Source organism: Chelonia mydas, chromosome 12 (genome assembly GCF_015237465.2).
Source record: "Chelonia mydas isolate rCheMyd1 chromosome 12, rCheMyd1.pri.v2, whole genome shotgun sequence".
Classification (NCBI taxonomy): Eukaryota; Metazoa; Chordata; order Testudines; family Cheloniidae; genus Chelonia; species Chelonia mydas.
Window position 1 is genome coordinate 12,612,810 of NC_051252.2, and position 22,306 is coordinate 12,635,115.

The 22,306-nt window shown below is 39.8% G+C and overlaps 1 long non-coding RNA gene across 1 annotated transcript in view; it reads right to left on the reverse strand.

The window, feature by feature from the left end:
- Positions 1-3,701: 3,701 nt before the first annotated feature.
- The window catches only part of LOC119563692, a 35,398-nt gene continuing 16,793 nt past the window's right edge, over positions 3,702-22,306 (reverse strand). The window contains exons 2-3 of the long non-coding RNA XR_006285245.1: positions 7,738-7,830; positions 3,702-5,791 (exon numbers count right to left, since the gene is read on the reverse strand). This is a non-coding gene — a long non-coding RNA (uncharacterized LOC119563692). The remainder of the gene's footprint in view (positions 5,792-7,737; positions 7,831-22,306) is intronic.

The window sequence follows — 22,306 nt, forward strand, 5'->3', positions numbered from 1 at the left end:
AAAATTACTGTTGTAACGCATTTTGTTTGAGGAAAAAAATGGAGGGAGCCGAAGGACTTTATGAAAGCAGTCACAGATTGCTTTCACTTTAAATCAAAGAATAAATTCTGAAGAGGAGGGATGTTGCAATGATCTAAGCCGAGCCACTAATGGTTATTTAATGTGGCCATCAGTGTTTGTAAGTCCCTAGCATACGGAACGTACACAATAGCCTCCAAACCCTCTTTAACACTTATTTGAGATGACAGGAAAAATGAAACCGTTTGTGCTTTCAATGGAAAAGCAATCATTGGTACATTATATTCTACTTGCCCTATCATGCTAATGCATGGTAAAAATGTCACCAAATGTATTTAAGGACCTGATGGAGTGTTGCCGTTTGATTCCTGTTACTGGGCTGATTAATAAAAATCTTCAATTTGTATGTAAATGCAGTGGGGTTTCATATCATCCGCATACCTGCACCTGGAGAAAATAATAAACTGAAGTTTAATGCAGCAATTATAAGCATTTATGGAACTCTTTAAAGAGGCTGCTGCCTCCCCTGACCATCAAGATGAGATATTCACAGAGGAATATTACTGATGCTCAGACAAGCAGGGCTGCAGATGGTCCCCAGTGCAAATGCTGCCAATGCAGATTAACTCACTGACTCATACTCACTTTGGTACAACAATGTAAGCTACTTCTTATTAGACAAAAGTGTCATATTTTTCCCTCCATCTGAAATAAGATCAAATTGAACTGTACTTTGGAGTGGGGAGGGCGTGGTAATTAGCATTTCAAATGAGTTTTGTTTGCATCATTTACACTTTTCCTGACATCATTTAATTCCCCTATGCATATGTTCCCATGACAACATCATCACTATAGATAAAAATTGCATTGATACAACAGAAGCTTTTCAAGATACATGACAACAGCTGTTTGTTTGTTTGTTTAATCCCTCTAATGATGTTCAGCCTTTAACCAATGACCCCCCTAATGGTTGATCCTTAATAAAACAAAGTATATGGCTATTTGCATTTTCACAGCTGGATATTGGAAAGGATTGTGGTTTGGGTACTAATGGAATAATAAGTTCATGTATTGGATATGGCCATGTGGAAGAATACATTAGAGCACAGATAGATATCCGTTTTGATGTATGCTCATGCACAGTCTCTGCCTACATAGCAATTCATGATTAAGTGCACACCTGACATAGATGATCTTAGTTACTGTAAACATTTACAAAGCTATATTTTCACATTTCATTGTATGTGTACAAAGATGAGAAACAAACATATTAAACAATTAACCTCGTGAGACCCAACATAGAATAATAATTTATCTTATCATTTCATCACTATATTCTTAGTAGAGTGTAATTCTTAACTAACACAAGGTTGGTGACAGGTTTTCCTTTACTGTAATGTTCCATAAAATGTAATATTTTTTTCATAGATGATCTCCACTAGATTCAACCAATGACTGTTAAAGACAAGTCAAGATTGCACTTCTTATACTTTGACAAGGATTTAAGTTTCACCATCCACAGATCAGCTATTCTCTTTATATGAATTGGCTGATTTTACTTTGCTTCTCATGATCCAAAATCAAAACGTGCTCTTTATAAAATGGCTCAATTTTTTAAAATGTTGAAGTAAAGGATCTAGATTTTTTAAATCAGCCTCTGATTTTGTGGGCACAACTAATTTCCGGTTTAAACAGCAGCATTTACACATCTATACCTCCATGATTTCACCCAAAAATCAGGCAGGTAGATGATGACATGCTAGTATTACCACCTGAAAAATTGGAGGCCAAATTGAGACCCCCTTTTATAAATGTATGGCCCAAACCTGCTCCTATTGAAATCAATGGGAATTTTAACAGATTTCAGTGAGAGAAGGGGCAGCCCTTGGTCTCCTATGTGTATGTACATTTCAGTCATCTATCAGACACATACACATGCACCAGTCCAGATGCCTTTAAGAATCGCTCATCCTCGTGACCTATAAGTACACCAAGCACCAGATTTTTGCTCACTTTTGGACATGCTGTCTCAAAACAAGTAATATCACAGTATCACCCGTTCCATAGTGGTAGCTTATTTGAAGTTCTTACTAAGAACTACCATCTATGTGCATAGTTTTGGATACACAGTACTTAAGATGGCAATAATTGTGGGAAAGAAAAACAACCCTACCTTAGACTGCTAAACCAAGCAGATATCAGTTTGTTTGTTTTTTATTTGCCAGATATCAGTTACTAGCTGGGTTTTGTTTGTTTTCCTAGATAGCAAGTACAGATTCAGAGCGTCAGTGCCAACAAAACCTTGCATTACATAGCAATAGCTGTACTAACAAGATGAAGCTGTACTCCTGGAGAGCACAAGGGATATATCTACCAATAAGTAGGCATGCCAGATTACAGGAGGAAACAACTGACCTGAAGGACCTCCAAGGCTCATCCCTGATTTCTTGAGCAATGTCTCAATGATTATTTGGTTTTCAGCATAGATTCTACCTAAGCCAGTAAAATGCTGATATCTCTCCATTTCTTCTTCTGCTGCTGAATGTGATATGTGTAGATCCTAAAGTTTTCTTCAGTATGACAATACTGCCAATTGCTGTTGTGATGGGTTCAGTCACAGAGACCCCCTTGGGACTGTCACCTGACATGCTGGAATTACCTCTGAGCCCATTTTCCCTGCCAGCTTGGGACTTCCAGAACCCTGCCTTGTTGAGCCAGACATGCTAGCCTGCTGCAACACAGACTCAGATCTGGTCCACACTCCCAAAGCTGCAGGCTTTAACCAAAAACTGCTCAGCAGGTCACCTAACTCCAACACCCAGACACCCAGTTCCCAATGGGATCCAAACCCCAAATAAATCTGTTTTACTCTGTATAAAGCTTATACAGGGTAAACTCATAAATTGTCCATGCTCTAGAAGACTGATAGAGAGATATGCACAGCTGTTTGTTCCCCTGGGTATTAATCACTTAATCTGGGTTAATTAATAAACAAAGGTGATTTTATTAAGTATAAAAAGTAGGACTTAAGTGGTTTCAAGTAATAACAGACAGAACAAAGTAAGTCACCAAGCAAAATAAAGCAAAAACATGCAAGTGTAAGCCTAATACATTAAGAAACTGATTACAGATAATATCTCACTCTCCGAGATGTTCCAATAAGCTTCTTTCACAGACTAGGCTCCTTCCTAGTCTGGGCCTAATCCTTTCCCCGGTACAGTCCTTGTTAGTTCCAGCAGACATCTCAGGTGGAAAGCAGGGATGTCCCTGGAAGCCCCTTCTGTCCTGCTTCACCCCTTTTTATAGCTTTGGCACAAGCCAGGAATCTTTTGTCTCTCTGGGTCCCCACCTCTCCTTCTAAATGGAAAAGTACCAGATTTAGGATGGATTCCAGTATCAGGTGACATGATCACATGTCCTGTGAGACCCCACCCTCCATTCTTCCTGGGCTGGCCCACATGTACATAGGAAGGTTTGCAAGTAAACAGCCATTTACAACCAATTGTCCTAGTCAATGGGAGCCATCAAGATTCTAAACCACCATTAATGGCCCACACTTTGCATAGTTACAATAGGACCTCAGCGTTATACTTCATATTGTTAGCCTCAGATACAAGAACGATACATACATACAAATAAGAGGAATATATTCAGTAGGTTATAACCTTTGTTATGATCCCTTACAAGAAACCTTTTGCATAAAGCATATTCCAGTTACATTACATTCACACTCATAAGCATATTTCCATAAAACATATGAAGCGCAACATCACAGCTGTTATTCCCAAGCACCAACCTGCCCCAACCCCCACCCCAAGACCAGTGAAACCAGCTCAGGAAGGATAGAGGGAAGAAAAGAAAAGAAGTTGCAGGCTTTCTGCTGCCAACAGACACTGAATGAATAAGAGGGAGCAAGATGAGGTGCAGCAGCAAGGCCATGACTTCAGTGAGCTTTGTATAATGTCCCAAATCAGGATCAGAGACACCAGATTTTGACCAACTACAGGAGGTTATCCTCAGCACAGCTGTGCAGAGATCTGAAGGAAAGGTCACCAGGGCAGCCACTCCATGCCATCATACAGTCACCCTCAACCCAACGTCACGACAAGAAGAGTCATATCCCTGTCAATGTTGCAGAGGCAATGAGCTATGGAAGCATAAAACATTATATTCTGCCTCGTGTGTCATCAACGGAATTGGCAGCTAAATTCAGATGATAAAATCTTTAGTGCCAGTGATAATGTAAGGACCAGAAAGAACAGTAGTTTTCAGATCCCAGGCTGGATTGTGGTGACTGGAAAAACAAGTTTATTTTATCGACAGCGTCACTGCAGAATAAATATGGATTCCCACCATTACAAAAAAAAACTTTGGACTATGATCATGTTTGGGAGTTCAGATTTAAACCTGCTGAAGTCAAGACATTATGTTTCTAATATTCCTGCACCTTCACTGGGAACAATGGCCAGTGGATGCACATAATTGCAGAACATAACAGTCATGCCAGGGAATTGTTCTCTACACTGTGTGGGAGATGTCAGCCCCTGTGACTCAGACTGTCCTCTTTGGACTAGAATTGCACCAGTTCCAGTGTGTCTGGGGATATCCTCAACAATATTTGCTTTCTTGTGCCTATGAAGAATTGAAGGCTAGAGGGATTTTTTTTATTATAATATGCTAGGTCTGGTTGACCAAAAAAGAAAAGTCAGAAGAGGTTATTTTTTCCAACGGCATTTTTGTCCTCAAACTCTGCCCCCCCCCCCCCCGCCCATCAGAAGTGTGAATCCAGTCATGTGATTTCAAACACTGAAATCATCATTTTGAAGAGTGGGGGAAAGGAACTTAAAACTGTAAAACTCTGGCTCCTCAGAAGAGTGAATTCAAAATGGCAGCCAGGGATCACTCCCTCTGTGACAGCTATTTAACCTTTGAAAGTGCCACATTTTTTCCTTGGGATTATATCTTTGAGCATGAGACATAGTCATATAGGTGTTTTCAAGAAGAAAATCAAGTTCTTCATTCTTTAAACTCTCACATTATCATATGGCTATATTGATGCCAAATTAGCCTTTATGCCTTACCATATACAGCTGACCTGGACTAAATTAAACTTATTACCAATTATGTCATTTTCATTTATGTAAAAGAGACATTTGCACACGGTGCTGGCATAAGAATTCTGCCCCAGGTACACATGTAGCTACTATTTATAAAAACTCTGTGCTAATTATTTGTGACCCGTATAGTGTACACCATTATATAATTGAGGATAACAAAGCTTTACCAAATACCTGTGAATATTGCTTTGAAGACCAAAACTGTGCCATGAGGCTGCTTTCATCTCGTTCATGTCCCATCCCCAACTTATAGAAATGACTTTGTCAGAGGTAATGAATAATGGTAAGTATCTAGGTGTCATTTTCAATCACAACCTCACCGTTGAAAACCATTTACCAGTCGTGGTTAATAGTTTTGCAATTTGCATAAGCTGCACCCATATTTATCTCACAACAACCAGGCATAACCTCATAACTACAAGACTTGAGTTTTACAATTCTGTCCGAGCAAGGCTTGCAGAAGTCTCTCTCTGTCACATTCAGCTTTGGAGTACAGAAGCATATTTTCTCCCTTGTCATTGTAATCATATCTTATGGGAGGCAGCATAACCTCATTGTCAGAGTTTGAGTTCTATGTTCCAGTTTTGGTTCTGGTGCTGGCTTGGCGCGTGACCTTGAGAGAGCTACTTGATCGATCTGCGCTTCTGTTTCTCCATCTGTAAAATAGAGAGAATTATACTTCTCATACCTACTTTCTAGGGCTGTGCAGAGATGTAATCAATTCATGTTTATGAATGTTTTGAGATCTTCAGGCAGACAGCACTATAGAAATAGTCGGTGCTTTCGTTATTACATCTACCCTTCATTCTTTAAATTGGCTGCTTATAAAACGATTGCTTAACATGCAAGTTGGCTGTGCTGATTTCTAAAGCCCTTTATCATGGTGTAGGCCATCACTATAGCTACCTCCTCATTTAGTTTCTTCCTGACTCATTTACTGTCTGACTCCAATCACCTTTCAGGAATCTCACCACCAAAGTCTTAGGCAAGCAGGCGACTGTGCTTTTGGAATCGAGGGCAATGGCTCCTGCACTGTGGCTTTGTTTACTACTGCCACTGCTGTCCTGTGAAACCCTTCCTGGTGGTTTGGAGAGAGCTGGAGGATCACATTGTGCTGGTCTCCTCATTACCAGCTGCTAAATTACACTAAACATACACACATCCTTTCCTAATATGACTTTTGCAAGTAAGCAATCGCTGTTCTGGCTAGAGAGAGATGTAATTCAGCCCATTTATACCAATATAACTGCATCCACATTGGCGAGGTAATGATACTGGTTTAGTTTAAATTGTGCAGCTTTTTTGTTTAGACAAGGCTTCCATACTGCCTAATTTTCTTTCAGGGGAAGGTGCTTTTGTGTTTTGAATGTTTTTATATGTCACTTCCTTGTTGAAGGATAGCATTCTGAATGACTTGAAGGCAGGGAGTGGGTACTTTAAATTATCCCAAGTCTTATTTTAGCTTAAATGACCAATATAAGAGTGAAATAGCCTTTAAAAAAAAAAAGTAATTAGAAATGCTTGCTAACCTTGCCATAAAGCTTTCTTTTACCATTGTGACCTTAATGAGAATGTTTCCCTTGAGACTTGTGGAGAGTTTTATGAGAAAACAGCAACAGTAGAAGAGTGAGAAACCTCCATGGCAACATTTTAAAAAAATCAATAAAAATCAACAAAAATATAAAAGATCTCCCAGGAGAAAAAAATCCCACTTTTAAGATGCCACATTCTAATATCTTTGAATGTTTATTTAATTTAGTTAAAGGTCCTTTTTTAGCTGATGAACTGCTTCTTAGTGAAGTTGGCAGGGGTGGGGAGCAGAACAGGACTCTTTATGCAGGATAATTCTTGGTTCAACTTCTCTTACGTGTTATATTCTTGGAAGAACAGGAGCTACCACTTTTATGGGGGGGAAGAAGCATCTCACGTTGATTTAAAAAAATTGCACTAAAGCCCCAGTTCATCTAGGTGTTTAAGTACATGCCTAGCTTTAAGCAGGTGAGTATGCCCCTTGACATCACTGACTTAAATGGGACAACTCGTGTGCTTAAAAGTTAAGCACAAGCTTAGGTATATTTCTGAATCAGGGCCTAAAATATTGTAACATCGAGGATGTCCAAAGGAATGAGGTGAGACATACTGTCAACCTTTAACTAAGCCAGAGCCCTAGAGCTGGTGACAGGCAGTCCCAGCCATCAAAAGAACACTTGGGTGAAATCTTGACCTCATGGAAGTTAATGGGAGTTTAGGATTTCACACTTTGGGCAAGACCTCACTGTAAGGGACTGCGGAAGACTCTGTTACGGCCTAGCTAGGGAAAAACCGTTTTCTCGCGCCGACAGTCATTGTAGGACACAGAGAACCAGTTGTAACCAGCCCTTGGCCGGTTTCAACCGCCACATATGGCCCTTTGCCAGTTAGAGGAAAACCCCTTAGGAAAATACCTGATTATATATTCATGATATGTTAATGTGTAGTGCTTTTTTACTGCTTGTTGTCCGTCCCTTCATCGGACTCCGTCCCAGGCATAGCTCCGGTGTGCTGGGTTCCCCGCCTCCGTGACAGCAACGCTTGGAGTCCCTGTTGTGGGTGTGTCACTTACCTTCATTAAAGCCAATAACTCTCTACTTTGCTGCGTGTAAGCCTCATTCTTCCGGAGCATTCCTGCTAGGCCTTCTAGTGCCCAGAACACTCACTGAAGAAAAACAAAATACAAAAGGGGAGTGCTCTAACTCAGGTTAAAATTCTAGTGAAGACAAGGTAGTTGTATTTTTAACAAAGTTAGCAGGTTGAACTAAATACAGTAGGGGGAGGCTGCGGTTTATCGCTATCTGTTAGCTCAGGTTAAAATTACAACTGCCTTATCTTCACTAGGATTTTCACTTGACTTAGTTAACTCGAGTTAAGACACCACCTCCCCCTTGTTTTTGTTGGGTTTTTTTTGCAATGAAGCCATGCCCTCATTTTAAATTCCCATTCCCCGAGTCTCTCTATCTCAAACCATAGTCTAGGCCACCCAGTTGGTGGAGGAAGAGAAGTCCATTACAATAGGATCATAAACACACAATGGCAAGGACATTCTGGGGTTTGGGGTTGTTGTTCTATTTTGTTTTGTTTTTGTTTTAACCGTTGGTTTCAATCTAAAAATGTAGAAAGCACCTAAGTGTGTTAAGAGCAAAAGTCCCATTGACTGGAGCACCGAAGCTACTTAGATACTCTAGATAATCCCACCCATAAGCAGCAGGTAATGTATTGATTTACAGGCAAGTTACTGGTTTTGTGGTGAGTAATATCTGTAGTGGTTTTTACATGAACTGTCACTGATCATCCTCGAGTTAGAGGGATTGACCCTCCACTAGTGAACTCAATGAGAGTTTTGCCATAGAATTCAGTGAACACAGGATCAGCCACATAATTTAGGGCTAAGATAAAATATTTTATTAGAAAATTTCACTATTTTTTTTAAGTTTCGTTCCAGGCCTCAGCACTATGAAATGGCAGATCTTGCACTGATCCATACAACACGTTGATATTTTGAGTATTTCCATATTAAAACTGCTCTTTATCAGAACTAAATTTTGAAATTTGTAATGTTAAAATTATAGAGAAGTTTTTATTATTGGGTTTTGTTTGTTTATTATTTATTTACTTTATTTTGCTCAGAAGTAAAACCATGTTCCACTGGAAAGGAGGGAAATTCTCAACATTTCACAGATTTGGGGGTCAAACTGGATCAGTTTCACAAAAAAATGAAAACAAATGTCAAAATTTTCAAATTTTGCTGCAGTTTCACAGAGCCCTGGTTACAGTCTCATTTTAGGAGTAAGTAAAGCAAATAAACTGTATTGGTCAAGGCGTAACATGTGGAAAGAGGGGCCTTTCCAGGTACCAAGCATTTGGTAAAGGTGAAGGTAATGGGAGATTCCTCAGGGCTGCCTTTTGTGGAAGCATAACATGGATATTTTAAAAAGACTAATTGTATCTTAGGCCATGTCTACACTACCCGCCGGATTGACGGGTAGTGATCGATCTATCGGGGATCGATTTATTGCATCTAGTGTAGACGCGATAAATCGATCCCTGATCACTCTGCCATCGGCTCCGGAACTCCACCACGGTGAGAGGTGGAAGCGGAGTCGACGGGGGAGCGGCGGTCGTCGATCCCGTGCTGCGAGGACGTAAAGTAAGTGATTCTAAATCGATCTAAGATACGTCAACTTCAGCTACGCTATTCTCGTAGCTGAAGTTGCGAATCTTAGATCAATCCCCCCCACCCCCAGTGTAGACCAGACCCCAGACATTCTTTGGTACCAAAACTTACTGTCTGTTTTTCTATTTTTAAAATGTGGGGAATAATCTAGTTACAGGAGTTCCTACGTCTTTGGACATCTTTGTTTCAAGGTGTGAGATTCCATTTGCCTGGAAATTCTGTGTTCTAATTGCGTTGTCATTCTCATCTTACTCCATCATTCCCAGGTATTTCTGCACATGTAAGATTTCCCACCAAACACAGATCTATGATCGAGGACCCCAGGTAGAATGTTTGTGTTTTGGTTGGTTTTAATTAGATCTTGCTGGGGAAATTATATTTTTTCCTGCAAAATTTTTGATGAGCATTACTTGTTTTCATTTCCATCTACATTTTCCTGCTTTCCATTAAAAAACTGATTTCAGTTTCCAGTTTTTCTGAAGACCCAAACATTTTAGATGAAAATTCCATTTTATTTTGCAAAACTTTCCATTTTGTTAAAAAGCAGTTTTCCACCAACAAAACATTTCCACAGAAACTTTTCAATCAGCTCTAGTTTTAATACATTCAGGGGGAGTAGAAAGGGAGGAGGACAATGTATAGTCCTTCAGTGATTGATTCATTTATTTATTACATGATTCCAATTTACTTGAGTCTGATAGCATCGCTAATGCGCTGCACCAAAAGCCATTTTGAAAAATTAACTATTACATATCCTCAGCAGCACATTTCCAAACTTGGAAAACTCAGCAAATTTGAATACTTATTTCAAAATAACAAGGCATTACATAACTCCTTGTAAAAAACAATTAATTAAATTAGTCTCTTGCACTTGTGAGTAGGCAGACTGGCAGCATTAGAAAGTGAATCTATGCAGAGAACAGCAACAACATGAACAATAGCAATGCAAGCTTTCACCTAATTATGTTTCATTCTCAACTCTGTTCTGGAGAGATACACTTCAAAGAGGTGGGGGCAAGGTAGTTCTTACCTGTGCTTATGTCCTCCTTGCCATGTAAGCCAATGAAAGTGCATATTGCGATGATTTTTCCCCAGTGATCTTGACCCCTGGACTGAGACCATCATCTTGTTTTATGTTCTCTGCCATACAGCCATTACATGGTACCATGCCAAAACTAGCTGCCAAAACTAGATTCAAATGAGCTAATGCAAGAGTCTATATCCAGAACTGAGATCTGGCCCTAAACTGTAGTTTGGTAAGTGTAGCAAATGTTAAGGGCTAAAGGTTGTAAGAAGAAAGTGTCAGAAAGCCTGAAAGTTTTACAATTTTCTATAGCCCTTGCATCAGGTGTGACAACACAGGCAAATGTTCAGTTGAATGAAAAGACCTGTAGTATAAAATCCCAACATTTGGGAATTATAGTGCACCTGCTGGCAAACCCTTAAATAATATGTACAGTATTTAATATAAAATATTTAACTAAACCTTTGCAGCAAAGTAGTTTCTGTACATGTACAGAAAGGCACTTTTCAAGGTTTAATATAATGACCAACATTTATCCAAAGATGCCAAAGTGCTCCCCAGGCACTAGGAACATATATAAACATGGATCATTTCACCAACCACAAATGCCAGCAGCTCCGGGGCAAGGACAGGAGACATTTAACAGGCCACAGCAATATTACATACCAGTTTAGGGCAGAAAATGAAAATACAGGGAAAATTTTAAGCAGCCAGAATGTAAACTAATTACTCAATAAGACTTTGGCCAGCACACCATAGTTAATATCCCTACTCTTGCAAAAAGTGCCAGCACAAATGGCCACAACCTTGATTTAACATATCATCGAAAAGATGGCATCTTCTCCCTATAGTGCCCCCTACTGCTAGGCTCTAGCATTGATTCACCACTGACTCAGGGGGAAAAGTACTCCCACCAATTACCATCGAGTGGTTTTAATTCAGCACTTCAGTTTTCCTTGGAGGTTTCTTATCCAAACATTAACCCTACACATAACCAATCTCAGCTGTTTCAATAGTCTCACAAAAAAAAAGTCAACCAGTTGCAGTCAAACTACTTGGCAGGTTTAACTTTTTAAACCAAAGTAATTTATAAATTATGGAAGTGGAATATTTATTTATGTGGAGGATTTTTGTGGGTTGTTTTGTTTTGTTTTGTTTTGTTTTTGGAAGAAGGGGTTGGATTGTTTTCATAGAGTAATGGTTACCGTAAAATCTGTGGATGCCCAGGTCTAATATATACATTTCAGTTTCAGTGGTAGAGCATCAGAGCACTTTTGGTTAAGAAAAATGTAAGTTCAGTAGTAGTTTATGGATATTTTAATTATAACTCTGTATATAGCTATATGAAGTTTAAATGGTTTGGGTTTTAGTTTTTTTAGTTTAAAAATTTGTATAATTTAAATGAAAACAATAGAGTATTCTCTGTGCAATTAGAAGGGGAAAGAAACACAGTATGAACTGATTAGAGAACTCTAAGGAACTGTTCAGTAGCCTACCAAAACACCCGCATTTGCTTACCAAAGGTATTCAACATTTGGAGTGAGAGTCTGTGCTGGACGTTATGGCTGTCTTCCACAGTACCTGTGCCAGGGAATTCTCCCCTGGGCAGAAATGGGACCTTTAGGGCCCCTTTATGCCATTCTGGCCCTTTTGCCCAGTGTAAATGGTAAGGATGTCACCCCTGGAATTTGAGGCTGAGAGAACTGTAAAATGAAATACTTGGCTATAACTGGGATTCAGCCATACGTAGCAACTGGTGTAGTTGGCAAACCCTCCAGAGTAGACCAAAAAACGACATGATTTTCATCCGCTGAGCTTATCCCTGCTTGAATCCTACTTCACAGGAATGTTCAGAGACTAATTTTACGATTGTGAAGTGCTTTGAGATCCTAATAGCAGGCACTACAGAAATGGAAAGTATTTATTATTATACCATATTTAGAAAATAGCTATATGCTACACTATCTCCATACAATATACATTTATCCTCCAAATACTTGACTCCATCAATTTATATGTAGACTAACCTAGTTTATTCTCTGAATATCTGTGTGTTTCCCTCACCCAACTGAATTCCAGTGCATTTGATAGTGCTTGGATCTCCTCTAATTATAGAGACTATAAAAGTGCAAAGTGGAGGGGAGAAATGGATGAAAAAAAGAGAAGTTAGAGAGATGAATGTGAAAGGAGAAGATAAGAAGGAAAATATCTGATTGCGCAATTCCAGCAATTTTTCCCTGGGTATCAGCTAGTTTGTTAATTTTCTTCTAACTCTATGCCAGTAGGATAAACAGATAATAGTACATGCAGTGGATCAAAGAATGTAGAATAAATTCATTGTGAGAACTACGCAAGCCTATTCTAACATATTTCACAACAAAGCTAGTAGAGAATATTAAAAGGCCTCTTGGGAAGTATGATTTTGGGTGCCCTGAAAATATGAATTTTATTTGGATATATAAGACAGGAGTGAAGACTGGGCTATTTAACAGCATAAAATATTAGGAGAGATGGATGAAAAAAACTGAAATTGAAGATTGCCTTTTTTTTTCTTTCAAAAATATTCATCCCATTTTTCAACCTGCTATAGAACTGCCTGAAATATGTCTACTTTCAAAAATGTTCAGCTGAAGAGCACACACTTTTGGTGACATTTTTTAGCCAACTCTAATGATAAGGTTCCACTGAAGCATGTTCTTTTTGGTGGAAGGGGGACAGTTTTATACAGCTATCTAAACATCTGGGGCCAGATTCTCTCCCTTCCTGAATGAATAACCTCAGGAGTGGGTTTTTTGTGTGGAAATCTCCTCAAAGATCTCATCATGAAAATTCCCCTGTAGCATGGGGAGCAGCATTTGTGCTCCACTTCTATGGAAATGCTGCCCCCAAATCTGGCAGCTCCTTCTGAATCCGTAGTAGTTCAGGGTCATCTATGCAGAGGCCTTGAACTCCCACAGCAGGTTGGACTCCCTTCTAGCCATGGTTTCCATTGGGATGCTGGGTTCTTGGAAAAGGTAACACAGCCTGGGACTGTATTAATTTTTCATTGTAACTTCTTTGGGGCCAGAGTGTGTCTCTTCATTCAGAGCCCACCCCAGCACCACCCTCTTGTCCCTCCAAACCCTGAATCTCCTGGAAACTCCTCCACAAGGTACATGTAGCAAGCTGATGACAGGAGCAGGGTCAAGAGAGAAGCACTCAAAGCCATTTTCTGTGTGCAGAAACTGAGATTCTTGTGTAAATGCACAGATCTCAAGGGCATGAACTGGCTCCTGGAGATGATAGGCTTCTTATACGGAAAAGTGTTGTCATAATCCCTCTTGTCAGGAAATATTCAATTTTCCTTTGCTTTGTTAGGGGAAAAATATTAAATTACACAGTTTAGCAGGTCAACATCAAAACTTATGATGAAAAAAAATCTTCCTAAGAGAGTTTCTTAAAACCTGTATAATCAGGTTGGTAATGCTGCCCACGGGGAAAACCATTAGCACAAATCTTGAACACATTTCGAAAGCTAAACTGACATGGATGGGGAGGGGGGTGGAGTTTCCCTAGCTGTCCATTATATATTATTACAGGAGTCCAAGCAGTCCAAATGATTTGAAAAGCCTCAGTATAGTGACTTCCTCCAAGACATTACTGAACTTTGTCTGTAAATGTTAATGCAGCTGTAGTTCTGATTTTTATGAAGATGATGAAAAATAATTTCACCCTCTTAGCACCTACATCAAAACTTTGACTACTGTTTTTAAGGATTAAAACTTTCCTCCTAATGAACTTCAACACTCACAAATTCTATGTACTCTCTTTTTAGAGGATTCTTGCTTCCTTCCTATCTGCTAACACAATGGGGGCAGCTTTGTTATCATTAATCATCTTTAGAGCCCTCGGGATTCTGGGAGTTATAACACTGCTGCAACCACATTTAAAAACACACACAGCCCCAAAGTTCACTCTTGCAGATTTTCATTAGCAGATGGATTTATGAGTTAAGGGACATGTTTAATGATTCATCTAAAGCCAAAGGAGCTAAATCTGTGATAATTATCACCAGAATCAATATTTTCAAATCAAGGGTTTGGGGATATTCTTTAACAAAAAAAAAATTCCATGTTATTTCTTGAAACAGGGCTGTAATTCAAATTAAAAAACAATGATGGATTTTTCCTTCTAAAACCAAATATCATCTTGCACTGTTCAAAGCATCCAAAAGATTTTAGAACAAATTACTCATTATGTTAATAGAGAGAGATTTATATTACAAATGCTTTCAAAGCTGTGATTGTCTGTTAAAATAGAACATTTGCATGCAAACTAAGCACCTTAAATAACAAGTACCCTATGAGCTGAGCAGCATTTATTTAACTAATTTACCTTGTCAGTCTCCTAACTAATGGCCCCATAAAAGCGGCATGTGTTGTAATTTCTGGAGACTTTGAAGGAAAAAGGATATCCTGCACAAATTAAAGAAAAGCAACATGGCTGAGAAAACATTTGTAAATAAGTCATTGACATTGTGATTGGATCTGTCTCTTTAATCTAAATGTCATGTTTTTCGTTCATTCTGTTGCATAAAACTAGTTCATTTTTAAACAAAACACACGAAGAAAAAAAATAAGAGCAAATATAATGGGCCTGAATTTAAAAAGCAGCCTCTATTTCTGCAGGTGCAATAATTGCTCCACCAATTTCATAGATACTATTAATAATTAATATAGTGTTACCATTTATACATCCAATTACCAACTTGCAGATGCAAAAAATAGAGGTTGGGCTGAGACTTGTAAAAACTATTTAGAAATAGGTATGATAATTTTGGTCCCTCACCCCCAAATGATCTGCTAACACAATTCTGAAGTTTAAAAATAAACCAACAGCTATTAATTTAGGGCCCAATTTTAACATCTCTGGAGCCTCAGACAATGTGCAATTGCACATCTTAAGTTGGGCATGAAGTAGCATGTGCATACTGGGTATCTGTGTAAGCAGATGTCAAGTTAAATGTCCTGCTGACCATGTCAAGCTGCAGAATGGCTGTTTTTATGTGTAATTGTAATACCTGTACAGGCAAAATAGGTCCATACCATTAATTGTACGTGCACAGCCCTTAGCTTCTGAGGTTTTGATAATCAGACTAATTTATTCTAACTCTGTATTATTACTAAAAAAATAGACAGTGCCATGCATTTACATACTGCACTATAGACTAAAGCATGTTCTCTGCCCCCAAAGAACTTACAAGCTAAGAAAAACTGAGAAGAGAGAACAAGCTGGTAAAGAGTCCAAGGAGAGCATGACATAAGGTGTGAAACAAAGAAGCAGAAGGAAACGATGGGAGTAGTAAAGCCAAAGGATTAGGGAGAGCATAGTGAGAACAAGACGCAACAACAAGGAATTAGAGCAGCATGTCATGGGGCACCAGGGAGGAAAAATGGTCCAGTGGTTAGGGTGATGGTCTGGAACTTGGGAGACCTGTGCGGCCTGCGCCATATCACCCCATGCCTCAGTTCTCCAACTGTAAAATGGGAATAGCAGCCCTTCCCTACCTCACAGGAGTGCATTAAAGTCTGTGGGAGGCCTGTGTGCTGTGGTAATGAGGGGGCCCTCTAAGTACCTATGATAAATAGATTAGATACACCTAGTAGCTGAGAAGGGGCTTGAATACGATGCAGGAAGAAAGAGGGTTCTAAATGAGTACCAAATGACCTGACCCTGTCAGCTAACTGCTGTTCTGTCCTACAAAACACCATCTCAGTCTGCAGTCCGCTCTGTGAGGTGCACATCACTGTAGCGCAGCATACGTCACGCAATGCAGCATGCTTTAGAGATCAGCTCAATTTCATTGGGTTTTGGATTAGGCCCTGTTTGAGATAGGCGCTCTCATACAGATGGGTGTCTTTCCCTCTGGCATTTTTCAGGGCCTTGTGTCTGCAGTGACAGAGCCTTCACTGTGTTGGCTGCCATGTTACAAACTTAATGCCTTAATGCTTTTCTCCCATCCTTCCTCAGTTTTTAAAGGGTGTTGCTGTTGCCATTTTTATATATATTTCCATGTTTGTCCTCACATATGCTCTCTCTCTTTACATTGATGTAACTTTCTTTAGGCTCATGAGCATTTTGGTCTTTTGGTTTTGTTTTTTTACTATGTTTTATTTGATATTTTCCCCCCGGAAGTGTGCAGCACCACAAACAGTTCAGAGGGCAGCACAGCACTTTATAAATAAAAGTCCCACGAGCTGCTGAGAATGACTATGTTAGCTGGCAGCATCTGGACAGAGTGTCACAGTGAAGATTTTACTTTTACAAGACAGGGATAAGAACACAGATGGCACAAGCTGGCATGAAACCTGCAAAAAGCTTCCCCACCACCCCTGTTCATTGAATACCATGGTAAGCCAATGAGTGGGAGGAAAGTTAAAGCTTACACATATCCCAGCATGCCAACCCATGCCCTACTGAGATACTTGACTGTCTAGTGCTTCTAAGCAGCTGGAAAAAGTCAAACTGTCATCACTGATTAAAATGGGATTTTACAGAAGACATCAGACATGTTGTCAAAATTCTAGCCTTCATTCCACAGAGTGGAAATACAAAAAGTTGGCAATTTTGTTTGAAAACTGAGATTTTCTCCATGTGTTTTTGTCACTCTCTGCTTTGTTGCTGTTTATTTATGGCTGCGTGTCTCAAATAAATAGAGTATTGAATTGCTTTGTTTCTACTGGAAATCCTAAGGGCTATATTCCTGCTACATGTGTTAGAAACATGCGGATGTCCGCATGTTGCCTTTTCAGCCAATTTCTATCCTGGGCCCCAGTCCACTTGGGCAACTTTATGCAGGTGAGAAATCACCACTGGTGGTCATAAAAAATAAATAAATAAATAAAACATCCACACTCGCACTTCCACCAGAGTTAGTGAAGCTGTACAAGCGCTAGACGTACAGCGGGAGAATTTCTGAAAATCCTCAGTGTGGGCTCAGTCCTAGTTAGTAGCAAGCGGAATAAAACTCAGGAGTCCAGACTCCCATTTCTGTCACTCTAACACCTCCAGACAAAACTAATTCAAATGTAAACTGCACCAATTTGCCAAAATAAATCTTATAGTGCTTCTATGGGGCTGTAAGTAGAATTTACAACTGACTGTTGAATCAATCAGTATATAGATCAAGCTAGGAAGAGTAATTTTCAAGCCCTTCTTTTGTCTTCCTATGAGGGAGACCCATAAATGGACTAGAACACTCTTCTGCGGCCCTAAGTCATGAGCCCTGATTCTGCAAACACTTAGTCACACTTAGCTTTATGCACAGAATAGTCCCACTGGACTCAGTGGGAGCTTGTCCTTTGCTGTCAGGGCCAGCCCCAGGCGTTTGGCCAACCAAGGCAGAAAATGTTTTCAGTGTACCCTCACTCCCCAAAAGATGTGGAGGGGTGAGGGGAGAAGCTGTCAAGTAAAACAAAAAAAAAAGGGTGTGGGGGATTTGGCATTCTCAAAAGTTGGCCATCCTGATCGCCTGCACCTAAGGCCAGCCCTGTTTGCTGCCCATGCTGTTAATGTGGTGATAATGCCATCAGTTGACTGGAGCTGATCAATATGATCCTGGTCTCCATGGGTATGTCTACACTGCAATAAGAGACCAGTGGCATGGCAGCACCTGGCCCAGGTCAGCTGATTTGGGTTCGTGGGGCTCAGGCAGTGGGGTTAAAAATTGCAGGGTAGATGTTTAGTCTCAGGCTGTGGCCCAGTCCCTGAGACCCCTTGATGGCAGGCCCAAACATCTACACTGCAATTTTTAGCCCCGTTGCCCGAGCACCACTCTGAGACTTGGTGCCATGGATTTTTAATTGCAGTGCAGATGTACCTTTAGGAGCAGCTGGAGTTCCATGCCCTTTCCCCAGCTAAGTAAGTGGCAATTTCTGTCATAAAAAACACTTTGGGACAGGTAACAAAGTCCTGTTATATCAAGATACTGTAATGACCTTTTGAGTTTGCAGTCAAACATGGCTCTAAAGGTTCTCTGACTCTTTGCCATCACTCCGAGATCTTTCTCTCTTGTCCTGTATTCTCTAGGACAAACCCATTTCCTCTGACAATTTTAAACTTCAAAACTCAATGATTTCAAACTTTTCCAAGTTGAAACTCATGTGTGAGTGACCTGTCTCACACCTAATCTATCTAGATTTCTCCAGATGTGATTCCTCTCCCAAGACCCCACCCGCTCAACAGTCAGAGAGGAAGGCTGGTCTTACAGGCAAGGCATTTTTCCAGGAGCAAGGAGATCTGGGTTCCATTCCTGCCCTGCTACAGACTTCCTTGGGCCAGGTCATTTAATCTTCCTTTGCCTCAGCTTCCCATCTGTAAATATGGTGGGAATCATTCTTCCTTCTCCCACCCATTGTGTGCCCTGTCTATTTAGATTGTAAGTTCTTTGAAACAAAGATTGTCTCTTAATACATATGTATACACTGCCTAGCACAATGAGGGCTCGAACTAGTTTGGGGTCACCAAGGGCTATAGTAATACAAAAATTAATTAGTAACTGTTCTGCAAATCCTGCCTGAGCAAACATCCAAAAGCAATTCCCACTTCTTTTGTTAATTGCACTGATTATTAGCTCTTTGCAGCAAAGACGGTTTATGTGCATTTCTTACTATTGTAAAATACCCTGTATATGTATGGTCCAATAGCAATGAATATTAATACTAGTAAATCATCTAAAGGTCCACCAGTTTGGTAGTCTCCAGTGCCATATTTGTGGTACCATCCTCCAGAATACATAGATAATTATTATTCTTAACAGTAGGCTTGGCACATGCATAAGACAGACAGTGTCAGAAAGATGGCCACGATGGAGGACACAGAGAAGGGAGATCAGTGATATGTACATTGTGAAAAGTATCAGACCCAATACCAGTCCCTGTGGTGCTTCCTTACACCACCACCCTCCTCTTCCCTAAGCCATAACCTCACAGCATGGCACTTTGTTCCTGTTCATCTAACCAGTTCCTTATCCTTTACATGGAAATGGTTCCTCCCTCCTGCACCAGGCTTACTAGCTATATGCATTTGCCTGTTGCATGGTTCTATGTCAGGGCCATTTTGAAATCCTTGTAGACTGAATCTTGTGGCAACTGCATGATACAAAATGAAAATCAAATATTTTTACTGATTAGATCTCCAAGTGTCTCATGTTATCACAGTCTAACTTTCCCTTTCTATGTCTCTTTTACACATCTGAACTTCCAGTCTCTATGGGAACATCATACATCCCCTGGAAGATATTGGCCCAGTTGCAGGCTTATTTGTTGGCAGTGGGAAGAGAGTGGGTCTGATCCCCTTTTCACCTTATCACTTCCTGTTTACTGCTACATAAACTGGGTGTAACATCTTCAGGTGGAGCTATTTCTCTGTTCTCCCACTTAAATGATATTGTACCAGAATTAATGAGGGGCCAGGAAAGGATGGTATAGCTGCCCCGGAAGAGTTACCCACACTTAAGGAAATATATTTTAACAGACTTGGCTCAGCAGCATGGCAGCATATTGAGTTCACCCTAAGAGACCTGAATTTGGCACAAACTTGGATCTCTGAGCTCTCTGCTGACATTTGCTCAGGGAGGTCATGGAGATAATAAAGTTATCCTTCAATAAACTGGGCCAACTGGCTAAAGGGTGCAACAGAGCAACAAATCCAACCAGTGGAGTCATGGAGACAAATCCAACCAGTGGAGTCATGGAGACAAACATTCACTTTGCCTTCTGGCCAGAGTCACAATGCCAAGTTATGACAGAATGGAAGTGTCTTGCTGTAGAACCTTCCAAACAGGATGAGACACTGCACACGCAGTTATATTTATTCTGTCTGCTTATAGCTCACGTGCTCTCTAGGTAAAGCTGGGGGGTCCAACTGAACCAATATTCCCTCCCCCTTGCCAAAAAAAGGGAGATAAAAAGGTGAATGGTTTGTCATTCTTGCCTTGACAATTGTAGTCTGAGTTTTTTAACTCACAAGATTAACATAAAAATAAGACAAAGGTGTAAAATATATCAGTCTAAAGCTATGAGAGCAAATATGGCATAGTGATTGTTCAAAGTAACTGCTCAGGAGCCTTAGTGTGCACAGCTCTTTAAACAGCATAGAGATTATAGCCATTTATGAACAAGGAATTACAGATTATCATATTCACCTGGAAATTGATGATTTGCTAACCACTTAAAATAAATGCATTGAGCCTAAAATAATGATGATGATGCTTAGAATGTAAATACAGGTTGTTGTTTTTTTTTTTGCAAAGTGCTGTTACATCATTAACTCATTAAGCCTCACAGCACCCCTATGAGATAGGCAAGCAGTATAATCCCTGTTTTCTGGAGGATGATGCCTAGAGAGCCTAAGGGATGTGTCCAAGGCTGCCGAGTGAGAGAGATTCAGAGATGAAATGAGTAGCAGGTGCTAAGGATTGTGCAGCTGCACTGCAGTGAGGTTTTGCTTGAACAAGGACTCAGGATCAAGCCTTCAAGTAACAGTAATAAACGTATACTGATGTAAAATGAAGGTTGCATGAGACTTAAATATACACCTTCCACGGCCATTTGCATGTGTTTGATGAGGCTGCCTATAACTACTCCCGCTCTTCATCCACAGCCTGAGGCCCCTGTCTGGCAAAGCACTCCATCAGATTTGACTCCAATGGGATTGCTCACATGCTTACAGTTATGCACGCGCTTAACTGCTCTGATAGATCAAGGCCTAGCACACAGACTGAGGAGCCAGCCTGTCTCCAAGAATTTTAAGGCCAGATTCTGATATCCTTACTTACTCTGTGTAGTATGTTACTTCACTAAAGTCCATGGGCCAGCTCCTGATGTAAGGTACTATTCAATAGGGGTAACAGAAACAGAATTTGTGCCTGAGTTATTTCAGCCTAAAACCAGAGGGATGCTATATGCTATTTTATATGTGTAGTTCAAGTTCTAAGATTGAGAGAGATGTTTCAAACCCTAGAATAATACAACAGATGTCACTTTGTCCTTCATAAACCTGTGGTGTTAGAGATTTTACTCCTACACGTCTAACCAACCATATACGCAATTCAAAATATATATGAAATCAAATAAAGCTTCCTTCCCATATTTTCTTAAACTGTCCATCTTTAATATATTTGCTTATATTGAAGTATTACCCATCCACCCTTTTCCAACTGTGAAAAGCAAATATTGACTGAACATGGAGGTAAGGTAAATAAATTACATTTGCCCTGACAAAGTGTTCATTGCCTTCCCTAATTACACACAGGGAAAAGCATTTAGTACAGCCATTGAAGAGCTGGATAAAAAGCTTAACAGTTACCACTATGACAAATAAAAATGCATCTTTAAAGATTAAACGGGAAAGTGTTGTTCCATCTATATATGACTGCAATTATATTCTATACGCAAAGTTGTCATTTCAAATGGTAAATAATTTATTGCTATTAGGCAGGTTTACAAGCATTAAATTACTGTTCAATCATTTAAAAAAGTCTTTTAAACTTTTTTTTTATAGAAATGTAACAATGAGGGGAATGTTACAAGGAGCCATGAATGAGACGAAAAATCAGCAAATACTGATCTATTGTTTTGTAGTATATAATGGCAGGCACAAATAACATTTAACAAAAATGTTTTAAATCGTGGGGGGAGAGAGTTCACCTTATCAAATTCAGTACTGTTTGAAAGGCAGAGTGCACTGCTAAGTGAAGGAAAATCATTTGAAATCCCAGCTGTGACTGGACACTTAGCTATCTCATATGTTTCACTTCCTTTCCATCAAAACTGCTGGGAATTGACCATTTTCATGCAACAATGCAAAAATCCTCATTACCATCCTCTAAATATGCATGAATAAAATGCTGAATAATGGCTGCCCAATTGTCACCCAGAGACTGGCCTTTTACTGTCC